This window comes from Halyomorpha halys, unplaced genomic scaffold, assembly GCF_000696795.3.
Source record: "Halyomorpha halys isolate HHAL.00 unplaced genomic scaffold, Hhal_1.1 Scaffold167.1, whole genome shotgun sequence".
In the NCBI taxonomy this organism is placed as follows: Eukaryota; Metazoa; Arthropoda; class Insecta; order Hemiptera; family Pentatomidae; genus Halyomorpha; species Halyomorpha halys.
The window spans coordinates 1257592-1272394 of NW_027106937.1; the positions used below are offsets into that span (position 1 = coordinate 1257592).

The 14803-nt window shown below is 30.1% G+C and overlaps 1 long non-coding RNA gene across 2 annotated transcripts in view; it reads left to right on the plus strand.

Moving 5' to 3' along the window:
* The window catches only part of LOC136795262 (uncharacterized), a 605676-nt gene that overhangs the window by 573620 nt on the left and 17253 nt on the right, over positions 1-14803 (plus strand). The gene's annotated exons all lie outside the window — the stretch shown is intronic.

Genomic DNA, 14803 nt, shown 5'->3' on the forward strand with positions numbered 1-14803 from the left:
TATAAAATATCTTGTTTTTAGCTAGTGTAGTGGATCTAGTAGAAATTATATAAAATAATTAAATGAACTAATATTTTTATAAATTACTCAGTTCACTGTTAGTTCTTCTCCTCCAATTGTTATACCCGTATTAAATATTTTTATTTTCTATATCCATGATAAATTAGAAGTATAGTTAAAAAATATATCTATTATTTTTGCTGAAAGCACTGAAACTTTGAGAAGATGGAATTTCAAATCACATCATTTGTTTTTAAAATACTGGAGGAGAAAATTTTGACAAAATTGAATAACTTTATTAAATGGTTAAAATGTTCATTTAATATAGCTGTACTTTCTGTGATAAAGTAAAATACTCGACAGTTGGTGAAAATAACTCTGGTCCAGATAAATGTGTTGGTTAGTCCATCGCGTATAAATAGATAAAATGATATCGCTGTTAAAAAACAAGATTTCTATCAAGTCTCACATTGACTAATATTTAAAAGAGCTTTTTTAAAAGTTTTAATTCCCGACCTAATTACTTATTCGCTTGGGCTCCAGATGTAACATAGATAGAAGAAAATTGATTTTCTCATTGTTTCGCTGTTAATCAATTTTTGGACTAAAAGACTTTCGTGGAGCATATTCAACAATCAAAATATAGGTACTATAAATAACTGTTATTGACATTAACATAATGTTAAACTCTAATATTTTATATATTTCACAATAATTGTTGGTAGAAATAAAAATAAATAAATATATATTCACAATTTGTAATTTAAAAATTATAATTATAAAAAAAAATACTTTATAAATTATCAACAACGCAAAGCTAATATACTCGCCTTAAAGTTATCTAGGGACAAGTGCCATTATTTTAAAATTATCCAGAGTAAAAGTTTGTGTAAATTTGATTAATTGAGTTTTTTATTTTCGCAATAAAATGTTAACAGAAAATACAAATTGTATTATCAAGCATGTTAAGTTACATAAAAATGTACACATACCTATATTTGTGTTAAATAACTTAAACTAAAATAATTGGTACAAATTTAATTTTTAATAAATAAAAGAAAATATATTAGGGAAAAATGCCAAATTATTTATTGTATCCGAATCGGAATTTTTCTTTTATTCTTTATTATATTTCAGCTCTAATTTGAATTAAATTATAACCTGTTGTGTAATAGTTGTCTTAATATCAAATTTTAAAAAGGAAAATTGCTTAAAAATTAATTCATAACTAATTGTTGTGAAGATTTAAATGATTGATTGGGGAAAATAAAATACACTAATAAGCAAATATATATAAATATATAAATAATATTTTTGATTAACTCATTAAAAATAGTGATGTTTTTAAAATTCATTAATAAACTATTATAATTTATGATGTTTTGTTTATTACGTATTAAAACGTTTATGAAATATTAATTTGGGGTGAAATTTTAATGCACTCACAATTCAATTTTTATTATAAATAATTATCTTAGTAACAAGGCCTAGAAAAATGTTTAAAAACTTGAAACTGTCCTGATTTTAACTGATTTTAAATATTTTTACTTGATAACTTTAATACGAGCATAAACAATAGAACTTGGAAGATTTTATTTTTTTAATGCGTCTCAAGTGTTTGATTAGATTGCTTTGTTAAATTGAATAAAGTGTCTAAAAGTTTGTTTTCTTTCTAATGACCTCGACACCTTTATGCTCAATGCCTGAAATTAATTTTAATAAAAATTTATTGACTTTTTACGTTCACCTCTGTTGACAAATAACAGGTTTTAGCACCTTTAATTCTTTCTCATTCTCTTTGTATCTGATGCGAACTTCTGTCCTTTGTATCGACGACACAAAATTGGAAAAACAATAAAGCTAATCACGGACGATGCCATGAAAATAACGTTCGTATACATTTAAAAGTCTTAGCGAGGCGGGTCCTGCGGGGTAGGATTGCTTTTTTTTGTGTTATGATCTTCACTTGAGAGAGTGTGACATGTCGTACTTCGACCAACCTACTCGCTATAATTATCTGTTTCAAGAGTCAGATAAGTAAGTGAACCATAGAGGGCAGGAGTGGATGGTTTCATGCCGTTTTCAATTTCAGGGGGCTTTTTAAATATATATTATTATTAATAATTTTTTTTTAAGATCAAAACTCAACATTTTGTAAATTTATTTTGACACATATTATAAGAACGATAAACGTTAGAAATTACTTTATACTACATTGAACTAGTTTGTTTGTGTTAGTTGAACTAGCTTTAATTTGAGTGCTAATAGACATTTGCATTGATCTCTGAGATATGTTAATCAAACTATGATATATGGATAACATGGTTTCAATAGGGAAATGGAAAGTATGACAATATATAGATTGTAATGGTGCATGAATATGAGACAATTTTCCCGGAACGTTGTACAATGAAAAGTATAGAATAGATTATATTTATCTTGGTAGTTTTTTGACCTCAACAATTTAATAATAATAATGAAAATATTTATGTTTTTCGATAGACATTCCAAATTTTTTTTTCCTGTTATTGATAAAAAAAAAAGTAATTATAATGTTAATATAACTACTAGCTGTACGCATGATTTTATTAAGGTTGATATTAAATTTTATAGATAGCCAAGAGCATCTAATTAAGTGTATAATATCCGAAATTTATTCGGATTTATTCGGAAAACGAATGGACTAGTCACAAAATACACTTACTTGATAGAAATGAATTAATAATACGAAACCTTATTTTAATGATAGGAAAGAATACAAAACATAATATTGATTCAAATATTCCACTTCATTTCTATATGAGTATGGGCAAACTAATATCAGCACAATATGTGTACAGGCGTGATCAAATACAATAACAATGCAGATAATAATAACCTAGCCGGTTCTCTATTGTTTATTTAATACTACAAAAGATAGTTCTTTTTTTAATTGCCTATTATAACGCTTACAAAATTCCTAATATATAAAAACCTTAATAATGTATAAAATGTTATTAAATCTTATTTCTCGTTGAAATTTTCAAGAAAGGTGATCAAACAGACAATTAATTGGCTAAGTAGCAATCAAGTATTAATTCGATTTCTTAGAATTTAAATTTTCTAATCGCGTTTTATGTTCTTGGCGTCAGGAACAAATTCGGTTCCTTGTCAGTTAAATTTCCTGTCTGCAGTTAAATTATTGATCGAGAATCACAGGTACTACCTTTGATTCGGTTTTGATGAAATTTAAGGGGATTGTGAGATGATCAATTTTATCAAATTCTATTTACAAACATATTTATTCATTATGCAATATCTATTCTAGGAAATCTTGGGATTGAAGTAAAAATCACGAAGTACGACTTTTACCGAATTCCGGTAGCAACTTTTGATTACACATTAACGTAACTTCCTTCGCACACCTATATTTTATTTTGATGTATTTTATATATTTCTATATGGAAATTGATGAAAAGGGTAAAAATGACTAAACATCTTCATTCTTATTCTGTGTCTATAATATGAAAATAACGACCTAAATAATGTTAAGATACTAATTTTTATACTTTCATTACTCCATTGACTGTGAATCCCGGGACGCTTACGGGCAGAGCGTGATATACCAAATGGTTTATCCTGTGACAGTCACGGGCAGACGTCATGTACTATTCACCTTATCTCGTGCCATGCACGGGTAGGGGTTCAAACCTCCAACATATTTCCTTATAATCCGCTCCTACCTCACTGATAGAACCTTTAAAGTAAATCATAACCTAGCCTACTCATCTCTCTTTTCTCAGTCCGCCGGTATTCCTCAAGGTAGTATCTTAGGTCCCATTATTTATACGATTTATACAGCTGACACTCCAACCCACCCTAACACAGTCCTAACAACATACGCTGATGACACATGTATACTGTCTGTAAACAACGACCCAACTAATGCATCACAAACACTACAGACACACATAACATCTATTGAAGAATGGTGACAAAACTGGAGTCCCTGAAGACTGAAATCCCATCAGATCACCTTTACTCACCATCGTAAACCTCTACCCTCCTGTCCTACAGTATCCTTTCTAAATACTCCACTAACGCCTGTTGAACAGATTCGATACTTAGGACTCCATCTTGACAAGAGACTTACTTGGAATCGACACACAAGACTGAAACGACAAGAAACTGTACGTAGATTTCGATTGCTACAACACTTACTTCACAAACGCTTTAAACTTCCCATTCACTACAAAAAATTAGTATACACTACAATAATCAGACCAATTTGGACATATGGAATTGAGATCTGGGGCTCCATCAAACCATCAAATTCTTCCTGCATCCAATCGTTACAATCCAAAATCCTACGTAAAATCCTTTATGCTCCTTATTACGTCACAAATAAACTCATTCACAAAGACCTTAACATCCCATTCGTTGCAGATTTGACCCAAAACAGATATGCGTCTTTTTATTCCAAACTCCTTAACCATCCTAACCCATTAATTCTTAATCATTCAACCTTAACAATCCCTGATAATCCTTCGAGGCGTCTGAAAAAAAGATGGCCACGGGACCTAATTTAAATTAATGTTTGAAGTACCACCAATGGGTGGTACTTCCCAAGATTTTCAAGTGTATATGAAACATAAAACATATTTACTTATTGTATTTATTATTTGTACAGTTGTAAATCACATTAAATAAAAAAAAAAACTTAAACTGATAGATGAACTAATAGAAAAATGCAAGGAAGTACCAAGACCGAGCAAAGGCGGTAAACCTTCCTCTACTCCGACATAGTTCCAATTGACCGAAAGATATTTTATTCATATTATTCCGCCAACTGCCAATAAGCTCCAACCGCATAGACTTCGCGTGAGGAAGGAAACAAGATACCACCGCTCAGGTGGTGACGTCGGGTTATGTAACCCGTGTTTTAAAATCTATCATACACGGAAAAATTACTAATAAGGTACATATAAAACATGTTTTTATATTTTTTATTTGAGGCCGAAATATTTCAGAGCATTAAAAAACTAGACATTTTTTCGGACTAAAATCCGTAATTTCACCACACTGTGGAAGAGTTAATGCTAAGGTTTTTTTATTAAGTAATTTATTTTTAATCTCGATCTTATTGGTAGATATTGAGCGCAGAAGAATACAAGTAATTTATAATTACATATAAGTGATTAAATATTTAGTATCGGTCTTATAGATCCGAGATTACACTAAGCGCAAAAGAATATGAGTGATTAAAAATTACACTACGTTATGTGACTTGCTCTCCAACCAGAATAGAAAAAACAGTTGACCCTCGAAGATATCAACTAGGTTTAGTCTGAAGGACAAGGGTGTTAAAAATGAATGTTGGAAAATGCCTCATCAACTGTAGATCACCGTGTTCAAATAATTAAATTTTTAAATAACGTTTAATTTACCTTAAATGAGACACCTTTATTATAAGCCGAGAAACTGAAATAAATACCAAATGAATTGATCAAAACACTTTTAATGATAATTGTGTGATGAGAACTCAACTCCACGTGACTGCTACCAGTGATCTGCTATTAAATATTCATTGTTATCGCTATTAAAAAAAACAAAAAAAAACTTCATTAATAATTCTTTTGAACATTTTAATCTACCTTTATATTCTTGTAACCTAATTTTTTTTTATGTTCCCATTCGTTGCAGATTTGACCCAAAACAGATATGCGTCTTTTTATTCCAAACTTCTTAACCATCCTAACCCATTAATTCTTAATCTTTCATCCTTAACAATCCCTGATAATCCTCCGAGGCGTCTGAAAAGAAGATGGCCACGGGACCTTCTAGTTTAAATTAATGTTTGAAGTACCACCAATGGGTGGTTCCTTCCCAAGATTTTCAAGTGTATATAAAACTAACTACATATTTACCTATTGTATTATTTTGTACAGTTGTAAATTACAATAAATAAATAATTAAAAAAAAATATGAGGACATCTTGTATTAGGTTGTATTTATTCAGTATTAATTTCTTAAATAACTATGCTTTAACGATGTATTAATTTCTATGTATACTTATTATAATAACTTTACTGCGTACGTATGTGCTCACTTAATTGCATGAGTATTTGGTCAGCAGGTATTTTTGGAAAACTGTTATCTCGAAAATATTCTGATGTTGGGGCTCACCTTTATCTTTTATTTTTAGTTATTATTTTGTTAATATTTTATCAATTCGCTTTTATTTAAAGGTTTCATATTTGTAGTTTTATCATATTATAGTTTTTTGTTAGAATTATTTTTATAGTTTAATTTTTTTTTCTTATATTTTCTTCACTTTTGTCTTTATATTTAGTATAAATGAATAATAAGAGCGCTAATAGTTATATATTGATATTAATGGCAGCTTGTATTATTATACTTAAATAAGAACTATTATTATTAGACAAACATCAAAAATAATATCTAACTTGTACTTATCTCTTGTTTTTATTATTTTCTATATTTTTAGTACGCCGCTCTAAACTTTTTTCCCTGCAATTCCATTTTATCAACAATACATTAAATTATATTTATATTAAATATAATTAAAATAATAGTGTTGGTTTAACCCTCCGCTCACAAACAGAGTTGGTCAAACTCCGGTCATCCTTTAAAGTGGTAAAAAGCACCTCCTGTGTTGACTGGTTGGGTTGTTCAGCAGGCTCCTAACTAGGGATGAGGAAGATAGAGAACGTAAGATCTGTTTTCTTCAGGCATGCGTATTCATGTTTAATTCTTTTTCTCGTTTGCTTTGGAGTCTCTTTGACTTCCCTTCCACCTCTTTTCCTAACATTTCCTCCCCAGGAAATGAAATTCGGATCTAGTTCTATTTCTTTAATCTAGTCTTTATCGAATTTCTTTTCTCCTTTGGACTTTTTCCTCTACAGATACTTCAACAACATTTTTTCCTGTGACCAATTTATCTCTCTAGTAGTTTTTAAATAATTTTTCAGATAAATACTTATGTAAAATAAAGGTTGAAAGTACATTAAGTCCAACCACCCTAATTGCGAGGAATAACAAATCAAATTAGAGTAAATTTGTTTAATTGGTGTTTGAGTTTGGGGTATTTTCCTGCGCCAGGGAAGCATGCTACATTATTTCCTCTTCTGAATCCAGTGAAGACTGGGAACGAGCCGTCCCTCTACCATTTTTTTCAGCTTGTTACTCCACATGGGAAAAATTTTTGAAAAAAATAGTCCTGCTCTTAGAATGAAGTAATTCAACCAGGACAACCTGGATTTCAGGCTCAATTAAGAACAGAACATCCTTTAGTCAGTTTACAAAACTAGGTTACAAGTATCCTAAACAGAAACAAAGCATCTGTGGTATTATATCCATTTACTGTTCCAAAGCATTTGGAGCTACTTCATCGTGGAACACAAACTACTTTGCTAACGACTGATCGATCTACAGTGCCCTGAACAGTTAAATTAAGTTATCCAATTATTTTTAAATGACTGAAATTTGACGGATGAGGTTTCCGAACAGCTTTTGTTTCGATTCACGCGTGGGGTTCCGCAAGGCACAGTTCTATTTTCAGTCTTTTGTTCCGTATATACTGGCAAAATTGTTAGAATCAAATACCAGAACGCCACAGAGACGGCGTTCACTGATGATATCGCTGTCTCAAGAAATAGTATATATACAATTAAGGCAGTATACAGTAGGTAATTGCTTGCCAAAAAATAGTAAAGGGACTGAAAAAATTCGATAAAGATGCATGTACTGATTAAACGATGGGTATTGTATTTTTGTTTCATCAGGGGAAACAACTGTCATTACACTTTAAAATAAATAACATTAATCGAGAATCGGACCTACTTGGGTTTTACTTTAATTTAAGATTTTCGGCGCAGATCCATACGAAAATAAAATCAGTGAAACTGAAATCTTATCCGCTAAATCATTTGCTATCAGCATCAAACTTTTCGTTACGCATAAAGTTAATAATTTATAAATGCATATTTCGCCCAATTTTATTATATGGCTTACCACGTTTCTCCAATCTGGCCAAACCTACAGAAAATCGGTTACAATCTTTTCAAATTTTTATATTTCTAAAATCGTAACAGAGACTTTAAAATGATACTTAAAAAACCCGGCTCCGCGTGGGCAATTCCTAAAATAAGGAATTTCTTAATTTTTAGACGTGATTATTTTTTTGGAAACGCTAAGAAATCCCTATTTTAGTCAACTGACACCTGTGCTACCTTAAAGATGGCAAAGCTGAGTGATGATTACATTTTAGGTTAGGTATAGTGTAAGTCAAAAACAAAAAGAAGTTGAACCCCACCACCTAATAATTAATTAAAAGATGTCCAAAATTTAATTCAAGTAACCATGAATTGATGTTAATGAGGCCTGCTTAATGCAGATATGTTGTAAAAAGAGTTTTCCCATAGAAAAAAAAGAAGAGATAACAAGAAGAATACAAATGGCTAAGAAAAAAAATCTTAAAAAGTAATCAGACTGAACTTATTATTAATGTACTTATTATTATGTTACCTACCTTTTCATTAGTTGATGTGATAAAAAAAAACAAGGTTATTATGTTTAGTAAGTAAATAAGTTGAGGTAGAAAAACTACAATATTTAAAACAATTTTTAAACTTTTATTTTTTTATTGTATTCATATTTTTCCATTATTTAAACCGATGTAAAAACATATTTTTTCGTATTATTCATGGATACGAGAGTTTATGATAAATAACACATTTTTGTGTAAACTTATGAAAGGATACTGTCAGAATCTCTCTCTTTTCTAGCCATCAAACCAATATCCTTGAGTATATTAGTTAATATCTCTTGAAGCATTTAAGGGTACCTGAGGAATCATACCTGTATAAATACTAAAATGGTATTATGAATAAGAGATACCAAATAACACTCAATATCATCATTGAGACATTCATAAAGTGTCATAATAAAAAACTAAAAACTGATAAATTTAAAATTCACAATCCAAAAAACTTTATCTCTGTACAGGTGCGATTTCTTTTTTTTAAATATTTCACTAATATCTTGAGTAACATATTATAAACAATAATATCGAATATAATTACAATATTTCAAATTAAAAATATTTTACTGCAACCAAATCGCTCAGTGGGTACCCTCACTTTATGAGGCTGGGTTGATACCACAGGTGTCTCACGGCTACAGTGAAACAAAAAACAATTGTCTACTGCACCCGAATTCGAACCTGTGTCCTTGAAGCTAATAGCACAGTGCCTTACAATGAGCTACCTTCTTCCAAGTACACATGTTATATGATAATATATATTTTTGAATGGATTACAAATTCATATCTAACAGGGGATAGCAGCAATGTTCTGTAATTATTTAACGTAATCGCATCGAAATAACTCTTTACAACTCTTGTATTATTTCAAAAATGTAATGGATTTGTAATATGAAACAGACATAGGGAATGTAGATTTTATAGTGATAAAAATACGCAGTCTACAAATCATTTTAATACGAGAGCCTATTAGTCGGCCGGTATATAATCACAATATAATATCACAATAATAAATCTCCTCTTGTCATTAAAATTGTTTAATGACACAAATTACTCCTGAGCTCTTACATAAGATTGGCATTATGTAAGTTGAACGCTGTTGCGTGCCAAGACTTAAGGGTCTTCTAATAAGGTTATTACTTCTTAACGACTATATCCTTTTCACCTAATTGCAGGAATTTTTTTTAAACATTAGCTTAGTGGTAACAGAAAAAAAAACAATTTTTGGAGCAATATAATATATAAGAAAAATCATTCTACACATTAAAAACAATCAGATGTGGAATAAAAAAAAAATTGAACTCGAATCTCATAAAAACCAAAAACAATTTTTGAGTAATTTAAAGAATACTTAATTTATTTTATTAAGTAGTTTTCTTATTCAAAGGAAATTTATTATATTTTCAGTTGTTTTTTCTCTTTCTGGATGGTTTATTACCTTTTGTTTGTTATTTGTTTTATATTAGTAAAATATTTTTTCATATATTTTGGACTGGTCGCCCATCTTCAGGGGTTGATTTTATGAATCGTCAAAAACCCCTAGAGACGGTGACAAAATTATTATTTCTGTTTTTAAAATTAGAAAATTGACTGTCACAAATATAACATCAAACATACGGGATATTTTTCAACATTAAAAAATAAAGAAATAAAAACAACAGTCTGGTTTCTGTAAAAATATCATTATTTTGAAATTGTAAAAAAGTGTGTTTGTGTATAAGAAACAACTTATTAATAACCAAAATTATGAGTTGAATAAATAATTTATTAATAATAATAATAATTACTTTAATATTAATAGTATTTAAATAATATTCTATCATCATGAATGTTCAATTAATATTGATGGTATTTTAGATAATATCTAGAATATTCTATCATCATAAATGTTCAATTAATATGAATGGTATTTTAAATAATATCTAGAATATTCTATCAATATTAATTTTAATTATTTATTATTGGAATAAGTTGACCGTATGAAGTCTGTTGAAGATTGTTGGAAGATAGTCCGGGTGCGATCAATGAAGGTATCAAAATAAATAAAAATATTATAAATAAAAAACCTTAAGAAGTGATAATTTGAGAGCTGGAATTCAGGTGACCTGGTGATGAGGGTTGTAAAACAGGTCAGCGATTTTGATTTTGATAGCTCTTAAAAAGCCCTACAAAGTGGGGCGAAACTGGTTAGTAATAAATAGTTTTCTTCAACTATTTTGATACCTTTGATGACCGCCACCCGGTCTATCTTCCTACAATAAATTATTATCTTGATAAGATTCTTCTTAATGTTTCTGAATGGCCTTGAGTTAAAAATCATGTTCAAATCAACCGAATTGTAATTCAATGAGTGTAAATAACTGAAAACAGCAATTGAATAAATATTTGGCTCCAACGTCACTCTCTGTCTATAATCTAGAGTTTAGTTGCACTAGTTCCCTACTGTCAGTCGACGGTTTACACACTGTTCGTTTCTACTCTTAACAACTAGAAACATTTATTTTTCTTCCTTGATACTGAAGGTAGAGAAGCATACAGGAAGAGGAAACTATTTTGGCTGAGATTTTACACTGGCATTTTTTGACTTCGATGCAATTTGTTTTCTTAGTACCTCTGTAGTGAAGTTGCAAGACATGCAAGACATTTACTAATGTTATCACTAGTATTTTGATGACATTTTCAAGGATTGTGCCGATTGCTACCAATATACTAAACTAGATTTTATATCAATTTTGTTATATCCCAAATATTTTTTCGTGTACTCTATACGTATGTACAGTTTCCTAAAACAGTGGAAGTATGTTCCCAGATACACCTATTTCTCAAATAAAATAACAGCAACTATTGAGTTAAGACACCCGACGGCCGTGTGCGTTGGGTTGAAGGTTCCAAAGAGGTCAGTTCAGAACGTTGTGGGTTCGATTCTGACCTGTGGCAGTCAAAATTTATTTCTCAGTGGTCTTGAAAAATGAATATGGACACTCCCGCTTTGGTGAGGGGTTGGAATAACAGGCCCCTAGGGCCTTGTGGCCAATAGTTAAACCTTGCCTCTCCTAGCGACCTTTTTTGGAGAAAAGAAGATAGCAGGCATGGGAAAGCTATTTATCTGGAATAATTATTTTCTTTATTTTCACTGAAGTGACTCCCCAGCAATAGAGGAGAGGGCTGCGGATGAGGAGAAGAAAGACCCAAGGGAGTAAGTTCTCATTCAATATCTTTTCATTCATCATTTCCGTCATTAGCTACAATTCCGATAAACCCCGAGTCAATATTCATAAACCTACTGTAACCAGAAATGTTTTCTTCCGGTTATTGTAAATTATTCAATTTTTTTTTCAATAAATTTATATCAATTTTCTTTTAAATTAATTTTGTCATACAGTCCACTCTTAAGAACCTAACCAGCATTCTAAAGTGAATTAACGCTTGGCCTTAATTAGAAAGTTTGTTCATACGCACTATGAAGTGCATATGAACAGTCAATACCATAGTATTTAGATTACTACAGAATTATATAGATAACTACACATATAACGGAACCTGTAATAGAACATCTCGTACATGTCGTATTGATAAATATATAAACGTTTAAGGGTTCATAATTATGTTGAATTAGTTGAAATTTGTCATTTTGAAACAGTTTGCTAAATATTCAGCCTTTCGTAGCAGATAATTCTCTTTCCCCCTCTGCTCATGAACACCTGTTCCAGAGCAAGAAGGGCTGAGAACAAGCTATCACTCTTCTGGAAAAACGTCAGGGGAGGGGGAGTGAGTTGTGAGAGCGCCCTGCAGAACGCTGTTATTTGGCCCCGGGAAATTCCTTAGGATTTCCATCGGGAAGGAAATCCCATCAGGCCGATTGCAAGTCACCGATAAGCCGTTAACTACCCTAGTGACAGCTTCATTTTCCCAAATGTAATTTCGTTTTGATGGTGGGCCTTTTGAAGCTGCTTATTCTCAATTTTCAAACTTATAATTACGAATCTGTTTCTGAAAAGGATAGGAGATAAATTGGAGTTGGAAAATTAAATATTCCATGTGCTAAACTGAACTTTAAACAATTATTGAAACGTAATATTTTCTCCTTTGATTTAAGGATCAAACGAACATTATATTTTATTTCCTTTTTAAAACAATTTTGATCTCTTTTCTCTCAACTTTATTCTTTTTTAACATCCGACGTTTCGACCTCTCAGGTCATTCTCAAGGATTCCTACAAACAGCTCCTTTTAATTACTTTTATAACAAATTTCCTTCACTTACATACTGTTTAACAAATTTCCTTCACTTACATACTTTGTTATAAAAGTAATTAAAAGGAGCTGTTTGTAGGAATCCTTGAGAATGACCTGAGAGGTCGAAACGTCGGATGTTAAAAAAGAATAAAGTTGAGAGAAAAGAGATCAAAATTGTTTTAAAAAGAAACTAAACCACTCTCAAACAACTATATTAATAAAAAATTATATTTTATTTCTGAAAGGTTTTTTCTCATGTTACATATCTCACTCACTCATCAATGATGAAAAAAATAATAATTTTTACCGTCTGCCTATAATTTCAAGATAGTGGCAGATTAATTTTCCTACATCTCGGTTCTTTATGAAAATAAAGGAGAATTGTTTTTTGTTTGAAATAAATGTAAATTGTTTTTTAATCCGAGATCCTAAAATCTTACATAAAAAAAAAATTAAATTATAAACATCATCTGTTGTAAAGGTTGACAGATTTTATCCCTTAATTTTTGTTGCAGGCTTTTGGCTTCTGTCAGCAACTAAAATTTATAAAGAAAAAAATCTGGGTGAATAATTGTGGCAAAATCTTATTTTTATGGAACCCATATCAAATTCTCTAAATTAATGTCCCGAAAACACCTAATATGTTTTTTGAACACAATCACTGCACTTTGCCCTCTGATGTTGAGATTTTGTTTTAGGAAATTTATCTGTCTTTTGTATGATCAGCTTTAGTCTTATAGGGAATTTATAGTGTTCGAGTTATTAGAAAAAAATGGTTTATTATAGTTTTAAAAATATTTTTTGGGGTTTTCTTTTGCTGTAGATGTACAATACAACATTTAAAGCATAAGGACATCGGCGAATAATGATTTCAGCCTTATGTCATTATTTTCATGAAATGCCAGTGTCGTTTCTAATTTATCAATATAATATGACTCATTATTATTATCACTAACTAATTATTGACTATTATAAGTTATTGATCAATAAGTCAGCGAGTAAGTCACCGACGATTTTATTACAGTAAACCTCAGGGTACTGAAAAATTGAAGGAAAAAAATGCTCTTTTCTTAATTTAAATAAAAATGTCTTAATTTTTTTTCCATTAGGATAAAAGGAAGTATATACTGTCATAAGAAAAATAATAATTATTTACCTCGCATTGTAATTTTAAAGTAAAAATATACAGTGGTGTTGAGCGAGTTTCTTAATCTCATTTTAATCCTAACTTTTGTAATAATTTATAGACTATTATTCGTTATGGAGGAAAAGTTTAATGTACTTTTTTTGTAATTCTTATGGTCTAAAAAACATTTATAATAACATTTTCATCTCTGATAAAAGATTCCCTTATAAAATTACTTTTCCATAGTAAAAAAAATTGTTGTTTTGATGATAAGATATCGTTGAAATGGAAAATTTTTATTTTTCGCTGATAAAGGAGATAAACGAAATTGATTATAGATATGATCTTTCGTTGTAGATATTTCCTGTAGCTTTTCCTCACTACATGCATTCTAACCGTATCCTCAGATCCTGTTACTATGATAAAATATTAGTAAGTTGCCAAATTAAAATGCTTTTGTCAGCGACGATTATCATGCTAACTACTGCGAGATACCGGACGTTCTCATTACTCCTATCCTTTGCATAGAATACCAAATTTGATGAGGCTGTTGGTTATTCCATTTCATGTTACCTTTGTACATTATTCTCTGGTTGGACCAAAGGAAATTCTTGAAACGACTTCGATCTCTGTAAAAAAAAAATAATAATAAATTTAAAAAAAATAAACCAAAAAAAAAATTAAAACTTGGAATAGCAATATATTCCAAAATGTTTAAACATATTTTATAGAATATTTCTACTTTTGAATTGTTTCTATATTCTAGTACATACGTTTATTTATCCTACCGTAATTACATATATTATATTTCTTCATGATTATAGCTAATTTTATTTTCTTAACTTTCAAAACGATAAAATCAAGAATAAAGCATTTTATTTCTTCGTTTTCGGTTTCGTC